Source organism: Chionomys nivalis, chromosome X (genome assembly GCF_950005125.1).
Source record: "Chionomys nivalis chromosome X, mChiNiv1.1, whole genome shotgun sequence".
Taxonomy (NCBI): domain Eukaryota; kingdom Metazoa; phylum Chordata; class Mammalia; order Rodentia; family Cricetidae; genus Chionomys; species Chionomys nivalis.
The window spans coordinates 46,698,435-46,712,700 of record NC_080112.1 but is presented as its reverse complement, the minus strand read 5'-3'; positions in this window follow the sequence as shown (position 1 = coordinate 46,712,700).

The following is a 14,266-nucleotide window of genomic DNA, read 5'->3' as shown; positions in this document are numbered from 1 at the left end:
TTCATGAATGAGATGATTGGTCTGTAATTCTCCTTGGTTGAATTTTTATGTGTTTTGGTATCAGGGTAACTATAGCTTCATAAAAAGAGTTTAGCACATGTATCTATTATGTGCAACACTTTGAGGAGTATAGGTACTAGCTCTTATTTGAAATTCTGGTAGAGATATGCATTGAAATCATCCAGCACAGAGCTCATTTATTAATTTTTTTGATTAAGAGGACTTTGATGACTGCTTCTATTTCCTTGCAGGTTATGGGTCTATTTAAATTGATCACTTGCTTTTGATCCAATTTCGGTATATGGTACCTATCTAGAAAATTGTCTATTTCTTTTATATTTTCCAATATTGTGGAGTACAAGTTTTTGTAGTATGACCTAATGAAGATCTGGATATCCACAGTGTCTGTTATGTTCCACTTTACATTTCTGGTTTTGTTAATTTGGATGTTCTCTCTCTGCTTTTCAATTAGTTTGGTTAAGGGTTTGTTTATCTAGTTGATTTTCTCAAAGAACCAGCTCTTTGCTTCAATGATTTTTGCATTGTTTTCTTTTTCTATTTTATTGATTTCAGCCCTCAATTTGATTATTTCCTGTCTTCTATGACTCTGCTTCTTTTTTTTTTCTAGAGATTTTAGCTGTGCTGTTAAGTCACTAGTATGAGCTTTCTCTACTTTCTTTATGTGGTCACTTAGTGCTATGAACTTTCCTCTTTAGCACTGCTTTGATAGTATCCCATAGCTTTGGGAACCTTGTACTTTCCTAGTCATTGAATTCTAGGAATTCTTTATTTCTTCATAGACCCAGGTGTGGTTATACAGTACTATTTAATTTCCATGTGTTTTTTTGCAGGCTTTCTGAAATTAGTGTTGCTGTTGAATTCTAATTTTAAGCCATGGTGATCTCATAAAATACAGAGAGTTATTTTAAATTTTTTCTATCTGTTGAGGTTTTCTTTGTTACCAAGTACGTGATTTTAGAGAAGGTTCTATGAGGTGCTGAGAAGAAGGTATATTCTTTTGTGTTTGGGTACAATGTTCTATAGATATCTGTTATGATCTATTAGTTCTCTTATATCTCTGTTAGGTTTATATATTGTTGAACTGTCCATTGAAGAAAATGAAGTGTCTGCAGCACATCTGTCCAGGACCTTTTGACTTTAATGGTTTCCATTGAGAAGTCAGGTGTAATTCTGATAGGTCTACATTTATATGTTACTTGACCTTTTCTGTTGCAGCTCTTAATATTTGTTTTTCATTCTATATGTTTTGCATTTTGATTATTGTATGGCAAGGGGATTTTTTTTGATTCAATCTATTTGGTGTTCTGTAAGATTCTTGTACCTTCACAGGCATATCATTCTTTAGGATGGGAAAGTTTTCTTCTACGAATTTTTTTTGTTTTTTTTTTTTGTATACAATTTTTTTAAATTTTTTTTTATATTTTATTTATTTATTTATTAAAGATTTCTGCCTTCTCCCCGCCACCACCTCCCATTTCCCTCCCCCTCCCCCATCATCCCTAAGAGTAATCTGGGTTCTCTGCACTGTGGGAAGTCCAAGGACCACCCACCTCCATCCAGGTCTAGTAAGGTGAGCATCCAAACTGCCTAGGCTCCCACAAAGCCAGTATGTGCAGTAGGATCAAAAACACATTGCCTTTGTTCTTGAGTTCTCAGTAGTCCTCATTGTCCATTATGTTCAGCAAGTCCGGTTTTATCCCACGCTTTTTCAAGCCCAGGCCAGCTGGCCTTGGTGGGTGATAGAACATCCCCATTGTCTCAGTGTGTGGGTGCACCCCTCGCGGTCCTGAGTTCCTTGCTCGTGCTCTGCCTCCTGCTCTTGATTTGGACCTTGAGATTTCAGTCCGGTGTTCCAATGTACTCCTACAGCTGATAAACACCTTTGGGAATGTGGCAGGATACAGGATCAACTCCAAAAAATCAGTTGCCTTCCTATACACAAAGGATAAGGAAGCAGAGAGGGAAATCAGAGAAGCATCACTTTTCACGATAGCCACAAATAGCATAAAATATCTTGGGGTAACTCTAACCAAGGAAGTGAAAGATCTATTTGACAAGAACTTTAAGTCTTTGAAGAAAGAAATCGATGAGGACACCAGAAAATGGAAGGATCTCCCTTGCTCTTGGATTGGGAGGATCAACATAGTAAAAATGACAATTTTTTTGGTTTTTTGAGACAGGGTTTCTCTGTAGTTTTGGAGCCTGTCCTGGAACTAGCTCTTGTAGACCAGGCTGGTCTCGAACTCACAGAGATCCGCCTGCCTCTGCCTCCCAAGTGATGGGATTAAAGGCATGTGTCACCACCACTGGCTCTTCTATGATTTTGTAGAATATATATTCTGTGCCTTCGAGCTGGAGTTCTTCTCCCTCTTCTACCTTTATTATTCTTAGGTTTGGTCTGTTAATGGTGTCTCAGATTTCTTGGATGTTTTGTATTAAGAATTTGATGGATTTAATGTTTTCTCTGACTAATCTATTTCCTCTGTAGTATCTTCAACACCTAAGATTTTCTCTTGTACCTCTTGTATTCTGTTGGTTATGCTTGCCTCTGTAGCTCCCATTTATTTATTTTTTTTTATTTTTATTTTTTTGGTTTTTCGAGACAGGGTTTCTCTGTGGTTTTGGAGCCTGTCCTGGAACTAGCTCTGTAGACCAGGCTGGTCTCGAACTCACAGAGATCCGCCTGCCTCTGCCTCCCAAGTGCTGGGATTAAAGGCGTGCGCCACCACCGCCCGGCTGTAGCTCCCATTTATTTACCTAGATTTTCCATAGCCAGACTTAACTTGGTTTGTGCTTTCTTTATTTCATACTTTCAAATGAACCATTTGGTTCACCTGTTTGGTTGTTTTTCTTGGTTTTCTTTGAGAGATTTATTGATTTATTCCAATATTTTGTTTGTCTTTTCCTCCATTTCTTTAAGAGAATTTTTATTTCCTCTTTAAAGATGTCCATCATCCTCATACAGATACTTTTAAAATTGTTTTTTTTCCTGCTTCTTCTGGGTTAGCATGATCAAATCTTCCTGTTGTATGACCACTGGTTTCTGGTGTTATCATGTTGCTTTTTAGGTTGTTGGATGAATACTTGTATTTGCATCTACCAATCTCTTCTTGCAGTAGGTGCCAGCAGTGTTTTTGCTTCTTGGTCCACTCCTTACAGTGTCTGTCTATGTCTTTGGGAACTGTTCTTGGTCTATTATGTAGTGCCACTCTCTTTGTCTCAGGGAGCCACTGAAATCTCTCTTGGCCTGCTCTTTTGACCTTCTCTCTTGGTCTGTCCTCTTGTTGGTTTACTCTCTGGTCCACTCTGTGCACTCACAGCTTTGTGCTCAGAGTTTCCCTCTTGGTCCCCTCTGTGTTGATGCAGCTTGTGTTTCTGCATTACTCTGAGGTTACAGGGGGTATAGGAAGGTGTGGGGGCAGAGTGAGCCTTGCAGTTTGCAGGGACCAATAGATGGGGTCAGAGTTTTTGAGCATCCTACCTTCAGGAAACTCACTGGATTCCTGGCTAAAGAAGCTGAGACAGGTGGGGGAGGGGCCTGAATTTTGTCCCAGTATGGAGGGACTAGGGAGTGGGGTATCAATCCAGGTATGTGGTCACTCACCTCTCGATCTTCTTTGTGTAGTAGCAGGCTATGTTTCAGAGTTCCACTAAGGTTGCAATTTTCATACCTTTTTAAAAAATAAAATTCTTCAATATTTGTTCACTTAATACTACCATTTTGGTATGTAATTTTATTGTCAATATTTTATTTTGCTGTGTATGTGTGTACATATTCCTCTCTGTGTAGCATGAACAAGTGCATGTATATGATATATAAGATAGAGGGTGATACTAGATACCTTCCTCACTGGCTATGACATTTATTACTTGAGATATGGTCTCTAATTGACACTGAAGCTCACCAATTTGGTAGGATCGATGATGAGCAGTCCCCCTAGTCTTTCTGGCTACATTTATATACCTCTAGGGGTAGAGAGAGTAGTTGCCTCTTGTTTTCTCACATGGGTACCTGTGATATAAATTGAGTCCTCATGCTTATATGACAAAAACATTATAAATTGTGCCATATTATAACCCCTTTGCATTTGCCTTCATAGAAGACAAAAAGTAATCATTGATATCATATTTTGCTATAGTTGTAATTACATAAAACTTGATTGTATCCTACATGATCATTTTAACTATTCTGATTGCTAAGTTCGAAATTAAAAGTAACCAGACCATACTTCTTAAATATTTTACCTTTTAAAAAACTTTTAAAAGTTAATAAGTATTCAATGAAAGGTAGATAGGAAGGAAAAAGAAAAAGTTATTTAACCCTTGTAATGTAAGCTCACTTTAAATTTTTCTCTGTGCCTAATAGTCTCTGGGAATATACATTGTGAGAAATTTTCAAATTTTGTCTCTGCTATAATCCCAGTCTGGAACCTAAGACAATATTGTATATATCATGATTTTGTATGTTAATAATAATGCTTAGGAAGTTCAAAGTATCTCTGAAGTTGCATTAGTAATTCCTAACACAAGTTGTTCAAGAATATAAGTATCAAGCAGCCCGGGACAGGGAACTCAGAAGTTCCTCATCCCCCCCCCCATACTTCCTGGGCTCCCTGCAGGGATTCTACTGCCCGCATACTGCCTCTCTCTTCCTATCCCACCCAGCTTGCATCCAGAACCCTTCTTCCTTCTGCCCCCTTCCCTCTTTGGGCACATAACACCACCTAGCTCAGCCTGTCTGGGTGCTGGGGGTGAATCCTCAGGGCAAACAGGCAGGCGGGAGTTCCTTTGTTTCACTGGTCTGCCTGCACCAAGCAAGGTAGGCGCTTTGTTTACGAACTACCCAACCAGCATGGAGATCTGATCTTGGTACCAGGAGAGCCATCATTGGGCACGGAGATCTGATATTGGCACCAGGAGAGCCATCATTGGGGTGAGTTTGTGACCCGCGGCAGCAGCCCGGGACAGGGAATTCAGAAGTTCCTCATCCCCCACATCATTCCTGGGCTTGCTGCAGGGACTCTACTCCCCGCAGACTGCCTCTCTCTTCCTATCCCACCCAGCTTGCATCCAGAACCCTTCTTCCTTCTGCCCCCTTCCCTCTTTGGGCACATAACACCACCTAGCTCAGCCTGTCTGGGTGCTGGGGGCGAATCCTCAGGGTAAACAGGTGGGCGGGAGTTCCTTTGTTTCACTGGCCTGCCTGCACCAAGCAAGGCAGACGCTTTGTTTACGAACTACCCAACCAGCACAGAGAGCTAATCTTGACACCAGGAAAGCCATCATTGGGCATGGAGACCTGATATTGGCAACAGGAGAGACATCACTGGAGCAGCAGGAAAACCATCACTGGGGAGTTCCATCACTGGGAAGGTACATCAGTAGGTAAGAAGACCTGATCCTGTAAAAAAGAAGATCCATAGGAGAGCATTTGGAGGAAGAGAGGGGCAGGCGCCAATGCAAGAATTCACCCAACAATCTGAAAAATAATATGAAACCACAAGAACCCAGTGACCTCAAAACAGGAGGACATGAACACCTTGATCATGAAGAAGTACAAAAAATTGACTTTATGAAAGTTATTGACGCCCTTAAACAGCATGTAAAAAATGCCCTTATAGAAATGGATGAGAAGTATAACAGAAAGTTTGGAGAATTGAGTAAATCAGTGAATGATACCCTAGGAAACCAAGGAAAAACAATCAAAGAGATAATGCAAACATTTCAAAACTTGAAAACTGAAATGGAGGCAAAGAAGAAAACACAAACAGAAGGCTGGCTCCACGGGGAAAATCTAGGTAAATGAATAGAGTCTGCAGAAACAAGCATAACCAACAGAATACAAGAAATAGAAGAAAGAATCTCAGATTCTGAAGATACCATAGAGAAAATAAACACGCTGATCAAAGAAAACAGCAAGTCCAACAACCTCTCATCACAAAACATTCAGGAAATATGGGACACAATAAAAGACCAAACCTAAGAATACTAGGAGTAGAAGAAGGAGAAGAAGAGCAGCTCAACGGTCCAGAAAATATATTTAATAAAATTTATAGAAGAAAACTTTCCCAACCTAAAGAAAGATATACCTATGAAGGTTCAAGAAACATACAGAACACCGAATAGGTTGGATCAAAAAAAAAAAATCCCCTCGCCATATAATAATCAAAACACAAAGCATACAGAACAAAGAAAGAATATTAAGAGCTGCAAAGTAAAAAGGCCATGTTACTTATAAAGGTAAACCTATCAGACTTACACCTGACTTCTCTATGGAAACCGTGAAAGCCAGAAGGTCCTGGATAGATGTACTGCAGAAACTAAGAGACCGTGGATGCAAGCCCAGACTACTCTACCCAGTCAAGCTTTTGTTCACTATAAATGGAGAAAACAAAATTTTCCAGGATAAAAACAAATTTAAACAACACGTAGCCACAAATCCAGCCTTATAGAAAGTAATAGAAGGAAAATCACTAAACAAAGAGTCCAGCAATGCCCACAATATCTCAGACATCTAGAGACCCTTCACCAGCGCAACTCAAAGAAGGGAAACACACAAAATTTACTACTAAAAAAGTGACCGGAGTTAACAACCACTGGTCATTAATATCACTTAATGTCAATGGACTCAACTCACTTATAAATAGGCACAGACTAAGAGATTGGATACGAAAACAGGATCCAACATTCTGCTGTTTAGAAGAAACACAACTCAACCGCAAAGACAGGCACCTACTCAGAGTAAAGGGTTGGAATAAGGCTTATCAAGTAAATGGACCTAAGAAACAAGCAGGTGTGGCCATATTAATTTCTAACAAAGAAAAGATGGAAAGGGACATTTTCTATTCATAACAGGAACAATTCATCAGGATGAAGTCTCAATCCTGAATATCTATGCCCCTAATATAAAAGCACCCACGTACGTAAAAGAAACATTGCTAAAACTCAAGACAGCCATCAAACCGCACACATTAATAGTAGGAGACTTTAACACTCCTCTCTCACCAATGGACAGGCCAATTAGACAGAAACCTAACAGAGATGTAAGAGAATTAATGGAGGTAATGAATCAAATGGACTTAACAGACATCTATAGAATATTCCACCCAAATAGGAAAGAATATTCCTTCTTCTCTGAAGCTCATGGAACCTTCTCAAAAATTGACCCCATACTCGGTAACAAAGCAAACATCCACAGTTACAAAAAAATATTAATAACCACCTGTATCTTATCAGATCACCATGGATTAAAGCTAGAATTCAACAACAATAGCACCCCCACAAATCCTACAAACTCATGGAAACTGAACAGTCAACTCCTGAACCATACCTGGATTAAGGAAGAAATAAAGAAAGAAATTAAAGTCTTCCTTGAATTCAATGAAAATATAGAAACAACATACTCAAACCTATGGGACACTATGAAAGCAGTCCTGAGAGGAAAGTTCATAGCACTAAGTCCCCACTTAAAGAAAACAGAGAAATCACACATTGGAGACTTAATAGCCCACCTGAAAGCTCTAGAAAAAAAAAGAAGCAGACTCACCTAGAAGGAGTAGAAGACTGGAAATAATCAAACTGAGGGCTGAAATCAACAAAATAGAAACACAGAAAACAATTGAAAGAATCAATGAAACAAAAAGCTGGTTCCTGGAGAAAATCAACAAGATTGATAAACCCCTATCCAACTTAATCAAACGGCAGAGAGAGAATTTGCAAATTAATAAGATCAGAAATGAAAAGGGGGACATAACCACAGACACAGAGGAAATTCAGTGAATCATTAGATCTTACTACAAAAGCCTGTATGCCACAAAACTGGAAAATGTAAAAGAAATGGACACTTTTTTAGATGAATACCATATACCAAAGTTAAACCAGGACCAGGTAAACAACCTAAATAGATCCCTTAGTCGCGAAGAATTAGAAGATGTTATCAAAAACCTCCCTTCCAAAAAAAGTCCTGGACCAGATGGTTTCAATGCGGAATTCTACCAGAACTTCCATGAAGACCGAATACCTATACTCCTTAATGTATTTCACAATATAGAAACAGAAGAGTCATTGCCAAATTCCTTTTATGAAGCTACACTAACTCTGATACCAAAACCACCCAAAGACTCAACCAAGAAAGAGAATTACAGGCCAATCTCACTCATGAACATGGATGCAAAAATCCTCAACAAAATACTGGCAAACCGAATCCAAGAACACATTAGAAAAATTATCCATTATGATCAAGTAGGCTTCATCCCAGAGATACAGGGCTGGTTTAACACACATAAATCTATCAATGTAATCCATCATAGAAATAAACTGAAAGAAAAAAACCATATGATCGTTTCATTAGATGCTGAAAAAGCATTTGACAGAATTCAACATCCCTTTATGATAAAAGTCTTGGAGAGATTAGGGATACAAGGGTCAAACCTAAATATAATTAAAGTTATTTATAGCAAGCCGACAGCTAACATCAAATTACAAGGTGCCCAGGGCAATGTCTCCAGTTAGTTCCTTGGGCACCTGAGGATAGGGAACCTGAAATGAACCTATCCTATAGCCATACTGATGAATATCTTGCATATCACCATAGAACCTTCATCTCGCGATGGATGGAGATAGAGACAGAGACCCACACTGGAGCACCAGATTGAGCTTCCAAGGTCCTAATGAGGAACAGAAGGAGGGAGAACATGAACAAGGAAGTCAGGACCACAAGGGGTGCACCCACCCACTGAAACAGTGGGTCCAATCTATTGGGAGCTCACCAAGGCCAGCTGGACTGTGACTGAAAAAGCATGGGATAAAACCGGACTCTCTGAACATGGCGGCCAATGAGAGCTGATGAGAGGCCAAGGACAATGGCACGGGGTTTTGATCCTACTTCATGTTCTGGCTTTGTGGGAGCCTAGACAGTTTGGATGTTCACCTTCCTGGACCTGGATGGAGGAGGGAGGACCTTGGACTTTCCACAGGGCAGGGAACCCTGACTGCTCTTGGGACTGGAGAGGGAGGAGAAGAGGAGTGGGGGGAGGGGGAGAGGGGCGGGAGGAGGGGGAGGGAAATGGGAGGCGGGGAGGAGGCGGAAAATTTTTTTTCAATAAAAAAAAGGAGACAGCAAGGGAAGCTAGTGATCAGATGCCATTGCTGCCGACCACTTGGGGTAGAAAATCAGAAGCCGGATTACCACAGAAGGACCACGCAGTAAGAAAATAATTTCCAGAGTTTGACTGAGATCATTATCTTTACATCCACCTTTCCTGGAATGGAAAATTTCCAAATTTGCTCATGTCCTTGAAAAATTATGTCATGGGCTCTCATCATTAAGTGAGGAATTGATGAGAAATCAGTGGTGTGGTGAATTTTAACATCCTCTTGAGCACAGAGTAAGGAAGGTTCATTTCAAGATGAATAATATGGTTGGCAACAATTAATTGAATCAGCATAGGCAATTGAGAGGTTCTGAAATACTCTCAGAACAAAGAAATGTTGTGTCTGAGAAGACAGGCCAATCTCCCTCATCTGGTCATTACGTATCATCTACATATATTAAAGTGTCACTTCATACCCCATAAATATATATAACTATCATGTGCCAATTATAAATAAGTGTTGTTATTGCTTTGTGGAAAAAAAAGAATATAAGTATCTAGATGTAGGGACGTAAGGCATCAGCACAAACATGAATAAACTTGATGTTTTCAGTTCAATAGTCATTCAACAAAATCAAGTGTAGGTGGAGTTTCTCTATGCCTCAGCAGCTGCTTTATAATATCCACCCTGAACCTATGCTTAGCCAATAACTCAGGATTGTTACTACCTAAGTATTACATTTAAATTAAGGCATATTTATTATCTATGTTTTGCCATGTGGCTCATAGTTTATTACCTCATTTTCTACATGGCCTGCTTCCTCTGTGTTTGGCTAGCATATCCTCTGACTCCATCCTTCTTCATTTCATCATTCTGAAGTTTGTCTTTCTTGCATAACTTTATCCTGTTCAGCTATTGATCAGGTAGGTTGTTTATTATACCAGCCATAGCAACATATATTTACACAATGTACAGAAGGATTATTACACAGCCTTTTCCCCTTTTGTCTCTCCAAGGTCCAAACCAGGAGCAGAAGGAGAGAGAGCATGAGCAAGGAACTCAGGGCCATGAGGGGTGCACTCACATACTGAGACAATGGGGATATTCTTTTGGGAACTCACCAAGGCCAGCTGGACTGGGTCTGAAAAAGCATGGGATAATACCGGACTCACTGAACATAGCGGACATTGAGGGCTGCTGAGAAGTCAAGAACAATGGCACTGGGTTTTGATCCTTCTGCACATACTGGCTTTGTGGGAGCCTAGGCTGTTTGGATGTTCACCTTAATAGACCTGGAAGGAGGTGGGAGGTCCTTGGACTCCCCCATAGGGCAGGGAACCCTGACTGCTCTTAGGGCTGATGAGAAAAGGAGAGTTGATTGGGGGGCGGGGAGGGAAATGGGAGGCGGTGGCGGGGAAGAGACAGAAATTTTTAATAAATAAATTAATTAATATAAAAAGATGAATTGAGGAAGAAATTAAAAAAAGGAAGATTTAAACTTTAATATAGCAAGATTATACAAGAAAAACAGTTATTAAATAAGAATTACAGTTATAATATCTAGTCTGTCTGTATTTAGCACAGTTTCTGTGGGACAATGGTCTTGTATCCTATAAAGATTTGCCACTTGTATTGCTATAATAAAATGCTGATTGGCCAGTAGCCAGGCAGGAAGTAAAAGCAGGATGACCAAACAGGAAATATAGGCAGGGCAACCAGAATATGAGATTTCTGGGAAGATGAAAGGCTCAGTCTACAGTTGTCACCAGACACAGGAAGCAAGATGAGAATGTCTCACTGATAAAAGGTACCAATCCACGTGGCTAACATGGACAAAAATTATGGGTTAATGTATGTTATAAGAGTTAATAAGAAGCCTGGGCTAACAGGCCAATCCGTTTTTATTTAATGTAGACCTCTGTGTGTTTCCTTGGGACTGAATGACTATGGGATCATGCAGGATGAAAACCTCTGTCAGCAGGCTCTGTTTGCTAGAGGCAAGTGCATATTTTATTTAAGAGAGCCTTTCTGATTCAGCTATAGCAACAAAAATCTTGCAGCTCTATTAAGAAGCCCGACAACAAAATAATTAAAGGGCATTGATAAATACCCAAAAGCGTGTTTCTTCGTGGTAGCAGGGACCTTGAAACTCCGTACAGTTGTGCCAATAAACATAGCTCCCGCCAGTATTTCCATCATGATGCTAGACTCTCACAAAGTTAAGGAATGGGGTGGATCAAGTCTTTAAAGCCACAGCTTTAATTCTATCCATACTGTTTAGCAAATTAAAGACTCATGTAATGAGAAAAAGAGAGATATGCAGTAAAGATAGATTCAGATTAAAAAAAAAACTCTAAAAAATTAATAGTGTGTTTAAAATATATATAGGCCTGGGAGAGAAAAGAAAAGGGATTAAAGTCCTTAAAATAATAAATAAAGAGAAGAGTTGGGTGTGGTGGCACACAACTTTAATCCCAGCACTTGGGAGACAGAAGCTGTTGGATTTTTTTTTTTATTTCAAGCACAGCCTGGTCTACAGAGTAAGTTCCAGGACAGCCAAAGATACAAAGAGAAACCATGTCACAAAGTAACAAAAAATAAAAATAAAACAATAGAGTTTAAAATATAGCCACGTAAAGATGGAAAATGCACAGAGACTCTGATACTGTATATTATTGTGTTGCTTTTTTATTGTTTGATGCTTGAGGAAGAAGCAACAGCTGCTAAAGGACATTTGACTATAAATAATGCTGGATTAATCCAACATAAATATTTTGAAAATGCCTTGACTTCAAAATTTATGTTACTTTAGAGAAGAGGATTTACTTTTGTTTCCACAGAAAAGGAGAGGCTGTGAATATATTTTGGGTTAAGAAAAATCAGGATTGATCAAGGAAGACCCCTGCAAAATCTACAATAGGAGCTGATGGCCAAGATTTCTGAGTTCTACACTCCAAACAGCCTCAAGAAAAAATATTGACATCTTGAATTTTGCAGGCAAATGGATGGAGATAGAAAACATCATTTTGAATTAGGTAACTCATACCCCAAAAAACATTTATCACATGTACTCACTCATAAGTCTTTTTAAATATAAAGAAAAGAAAATCAACCCATAAATCACAATTCCAGAGAACCTAGAAAATATTGAGGACCCTAAGAGAGACATACAGAGCCAATCTACATGGGAAATTGAAAAAGACAAGATCTCCAGAGTAAATTGGGAGCTTGGGGACTTTGGAAGAGGGTTAAAGGGGAGGGGAGAGGCAGGGAAGGGAACTGAGAAAAATGTAGACTTCAATAAAAACCAATACCAACAATGACTGCTGGCTGAGATGATGAATCCTCACAGAATATTCCAGTCATAACTTTTCCATATTTCTAAATTTTCTTTAGGTCCCCATAAGATTATCAGCACCCCAATCATCAGGAAATAGCCTTGAAAACTACACCCACATTCCCAAAAAAATGTATTATAGATTTTTTTTTGGAGTGTTGGTTACAAGTTGTTAGGGATGACAGTCAAGAAAAAAGCTAAACAAAGGAGATTAGATTCGGAGTTCCTGTTTTAAATAAAAGGGGTGTGGAAGTGCTGTGGGATAATGGTCTTGTACCCTTTAAAGTTTTGTCACTTGTATTGTTTTAATAAAATGCTGATTGGCCAGTATAGGCAGGATGACCAAGCAGGAAGTATAGGTGGAGTGACTGAAATAGAAGAAATCTGGGAAGAGAAAAGGCTCAGTTTGCAGTTGTCATCCAGACACAAAGGAAGCAAGATGAGAGTGCCTCACTGATAAAATGGTACCAAGCCATATGGCTAACACAGAAAGGAATTATGAGTATGAGGTAAGAGGTAATAAGAAGCCTGATATGATAGTATACATAAGTGATCCCAAAATCTCTACAATGAAACTTCTATAACTGACAAAAACCTTCAGTAATGTGGCAGGATACAAAAAAATCAGAAGCCTTCTTATACACAACTGAGAAATATGCTGAGAAGGAAATCATGCTTTACAATAGCCACAAATATAAAATATATTGTGGTAATACAACCAAACAAGTGAAAGACCTGTACCACAAAAACTTTAAGTCTCTACAGAAAGAAATTGAAGAAGACATCAGAAAATGGAAAGATCTCCCATGCTCTGGGATTTGTAGAATCAATGTAATGTCAATCTTTCCAAAAGCAATCTACAAATTCTGTAACATTCCCATCAGAATACCAACACAATTCTTCACAGATGTTGAAAGAACATTACTCAACTTCATGTAGAAAAACAATAAAAAAAAAAACCCTCAGGATAGCCAAAACAATCCTACACAAAAAAAGAACTTCTGAAGGCATCATAATCCTGGACTTCAAATACTTCTATAAAGTGAAGAAAATATCCTGGTATTGACATAAAACAGACAGTAGGAACAATGGTATCAATTGAATCCTGGATATCAGTCCACACACTTATGAGCACCTGATTTTTGACAAAGAAGCTTAAAATACAAAATGGAAAAAAATATCATATTCAACAAATGTTGCTGGCCTAACTGGACATCAACATGGAGGAAAATGCAAATAGATCCATATCTAATGCCATGAACAAAACTCAAATCCAAATGATTCAAAGACCTCAACATAAAACCAACTACACTGAACATCATAGAAGAGAAAGTCAGATGTAAACTTGAACACATTGACACAGGAGATCACTTCCTAAATATAACAGAGTCACTGAGAGCAACAGTTAATAAATTGGAGCCCCTGATATTAAAAAGCTTCTATAAAGCAATGGATACCATCAACTAAACAAAATGGTATCTTACAGGTTGGGAAAGAACTTTAGCAACCCCGTATCAGACAAAAGGATGATTTCCAAGTTACACAAAGAACTCATGAAATTTGTCATCAAAAAGCCCCAAATAATATAGTAAAAAAATGGGGTATGACTGAACCAGCTGCCTAGACCAGAATGGGCCTGACAAAGCAAGCACCGTAGGAGAGGGAGCCCATCCAGTCTTGGGACAATGACGACCAGGACTGAGTCAATGGCCTGGTCCAGAGCAGACAGACCTAAGACAACGAACTCCACCAGAACAGGTACAGGGGATTAACCACTGAGCAAGTAAGCCAGAGCCAGGGACCACTGAGAGTTCA